This window comes from Oncorhynchus nerka, linkage group LG9b (assembly GCF_034236695.1).
Source record: "Oncorhynchus nerka isolate Pitt River linkage group LG9b, Oner_Uvic_2.0, whole genome shotgun sequence".
NCBI lineage: Eukaryota > Metazoa > Chordata > Actinopteri > Salmoniformes > Salmonidae > Oncorhynchus > Oncorhynchus nerka.
In genome coordinates, this window is record NC_088424.1 from 33139239 (window position 1) to 33142999 (window position 3761).

The 3761-nt window shown below is 43.3% G+C and overlaps 1 pseudogene; it reads right to left on the reverse strand.

Moving 5' to 3' along the window:
• Positions 1 to 1005: 1005 nt before the first annotated feature.
• Positions 1006 to 3550, reverse strand: LOC115110007 (uncharacterized; annotated as a pseudogene).
• Positions 3551 to 3761: the final 211 nt, after the last annotated feature.

Genomic DNA, 3761 nt, shown 5'->3' on the forward strand with positions numbered 1-3761 from the left:
GCCAATCGTGCACCGCCCTACGGGACTCCTAATCACGGCCGGTCGATTCAGGGTCTGTAGTTACGCCTCCAGCACTGAAATGCAGTGCCTTAGACCTCTGCGCCACTCGGGAGCCCATCATTATTGAACTAATAGTCATGAGTTCCTGTTCAAAAGTACCAGGTCTACAAACAGCAGCCATATTGGAGTCACCCCCCAGGCCAAGTCAGCATCCCACAAGAGGTTCCTGGAAGACAACGCAAAGAAATCATTTTAAAAAGGGAGAAAGAAACCTGTGACGCTTGGTCTGTAATGAGTTCTGTTACCAGATACAGTGCAAGTACTGGGCTCATGAGCTATGATGAAATTTAACTGGGGTGGGATTCATTTGTGACCTGTCAGAGGGGAAATGCCAGTGTTATGAAATGTTTAATCAGTTATATGTCAATGAATGCTGCTGGGATTTTCAATCTTGCCTTATGCGAATGATAGTCTAGTTAAACTGTTAGAAAGGTAGACATTTTTGCCAGTGAGGTATGAAAGACACTGAAACCAAGATAATCTTTGGGGTATATTCCCCTGAAGGGCACTCTCATAAAAATAAAAACATTTAAACTAAGGTAAACTACAGCCATTTTCCTGAATTGTTACCTAAGCATGGCCATCAGCCACCTACAATCCCTAAACTTGGCTTGTCAATTTCATCTTGGGGTGGGCTACTGCTGAAAAAGTATAGCCAACAAGAAGCAGGTTCACTTATGACAATCTTTCAAATAGCGCTACCATTGCATGAACACCTGCTGTGACTATCATTAGCAAACAAATTATGCCAAGAGAAGAAAGTGTTACAGTTCAAGAGTAATCAGGACACGAAGTCGCAAAACACTGAGCACTCTCATTGAGATCATCTTACAACCAGATGGTCACCTCTTGGCTATTTTGTGTAGATACCGGCTCCGCACTACTGGATTTAGGTACATCTCATCAGGATCATAGCATTTCGACAACCATTAGAAACAAACACCATTGTAAAGTACTCATTTTATTGAAACATGCTCAAGTCAAAGGACTTCACATCCATACTGAGGATAGTAGAAAGTGATGCACCCTTCAGGCCACCTACAATTAGATGGCTGTAGAGACAGAAAAGACAGCCATCCCTGTAACAGGTTGAAGAATTGTTAGTAACATGCATCTCATTGCCGTTGGGGGATTTTACAGTAAAATAACCAGCACACACACCTGACAAGCAAAGTGTTCCAGACCATTACACCGACCAGTCAACTGAATACAGAACACAATGACAGATGAGTAGGTTACAGGTTCAAGTTCATTTGGCATCAAAGCTGATACAATTAAAAGCCAAGTGTAAACTATAGTCTTCAATGCCAAAATCACCAACCTTGTTCTACAGTAGGATATTTTACAAATTCACTGGGGATCCGGGTTTCAGAGTTTTCCACTATTGTGAGCGGTCCAAGAACAGAGTTTTGAACCAGGCCCTGGGGTTCTGAGAAAAAATATATAAATTACTTCAAGCTGCAGTCCCATCAGAACTCAAGAGTGATCAGCTCAAATGAATATGGAACTACAGTTTAGTCAGGCTTGAAATGAAGTGCCTCAAAATACCTGAATCCACACCCCTCTTCAACCGAGGCTTGCAACTCGAGTCACAGCACTTGCAGAGGTCACTTTGAGACGGGTCGTCCAGCAGCTCCCATCTATGAATAAAAAAAGTTGGCTGTTGCATTGGCACTAACGTCATTATGGTCGTTATGTGACCAATACTTACTCTCCAGTCTCTTTAATGTAGTGGCAGGCCTTCTTTTCTATATCAAAAACCTCAGGGTCCCATGCAACAAGCTTACAATGAATATACACCTGGGGTGAAATAAGAGAACAGTCAAGAGCTACAGTATGAAAACAACCCAGTCATACCGAGAACTTGTGGTCCACTCACTTCCTCGCCTAAGGCAAACTTGAAGGACTGCAGGTAAAGCAGAATAGCAGACGAGTGGTACCTAGGCAGGAACCTGGAGTTCCCAGTCTTCCCATCTGCAAGGCAACTGAAAATGCATTGTGCAATGAGCAGACAAACAGAACTTCCATCCAGCAAATAAGCTAACTTTAAAATGTATTCAATACTTTTCAACATTTGAGTAGGCTGTGTAGCGCTAGGCAGTCAAAAACCAAAACGTGCACCCTACATGGCCATAGCCAGGTCTGGTACATACCCCTTGTTGGTGATGATGGGGTACACCAGGCTCGCAGACTGCAGTTCTGGTGTTGTGGCCGCCACACACTCCTCCAAGAGCAGCAGCAAGGGCTGATGGTCCTTCTGATCCACTGCTGCCCAGATGGGGATGAAAGAGCCCAGGGAAACAGGCTGCTCTTAGCCAGACCAGTAAGGTCTTCTACATGCAACAGAGAGGGAAGGGGCACAATGCTCATACGTACTGTACAGCCACAGGTTTCAACTAGCTTTGGGCAGTGTCCTCTGCTAGGAATTTCTTTACCAGTTAAGTTGACTGAACATATTCTTACAATAATTGATGTTGTATGAGTCACTCACCATTGAGGAGTGCCATGTGGAAAACCAATCCTCCATGACCCTCAGCACTACCATAGGCAGGGATAAGGAATGGGGGAATCCATCCCTCAGGTCTACATACAAGGGGGAATGTTTAGTTTAATAATGAAGGTGGCAAAGGCTTAGGAAGATTTGATTCCAACACCATAGCTAGAGTACACTACACCCAATAGAGCCCTAAAACTCAACTCAGTTCCACTGCATTTAAAAAAATCTTTCCCCTCTAATTAGGGACTGATTTAGACCTGGGACACCAGGTGTGTGCAATTAATGATAAAGTAGAACCGAAAGACAGCAGGCGCCAGACCTCTTAGGGTAAGAGTTGAGTACCCCTGGCATAGATGGTTACCTTATGTAAACACACTTAATATGGTGACTAATAGCAGCAGGTTTGGGCTTTCGGTTAGGTCTGTAAGTCAGGCTGGTTGAATAGATGTGTTTTTTGCCAGTCACCTGGGGAATAGAAGGAGAAGCATTAGTCGTCGCAGGATCCAAAATGGCATACATTGGGTCAAGAGTTAGACATTACCCGTTTCTTGATGGCACAGCCATTGAGGTTGTAGTGGAATGTCGCCATCCCTTCTCCCGTGGGAAGAACAGAAAATGTGGACGGAACACAGTGTCCAAGGAAAAGACGGGCAGCATGTTCAACCAACTCTGGACTGACCTTCCATGTCACTTTAATGGAGTGTTTCTCACAATCCACATTAAAATCTAAAAATATAAATTTGATAATGTCATCATTCACATCTCAAGAGCCAACACCACAACTTGGCTAGTCTGTTAGGCGGCCAGCATGAGATAAGTAGCCTATTCAAGTTAACATGGTATCAGCGCTACATAATCATATTATGCGTTCATTATTAGACGTACCTTCATTGGCAGCGCTTGCTGCTGCGACGACAGCCAAAAGAATTGCACATTGCCAAAGGAGAGACATGACTGAATGATCTAGGAGTGTCTACAAACTAGAAATATTTATGGACCAATTCATCCTAATCATCTTAATTCTGAACACCTGTGAAAGGTCAAGGAGCGATAATTATAGACCTAAAAACATACCAACATCATCAGTTTTGGTATTTCCTGGTCTGAAAACATCCTTGAATTTTTATGGGTTTTAAAAGTAAAAATTGTAATAGTTACATATTTTCCCCATAAAGTAGTCTGCAAAGCGGAACCTATGTCTCAC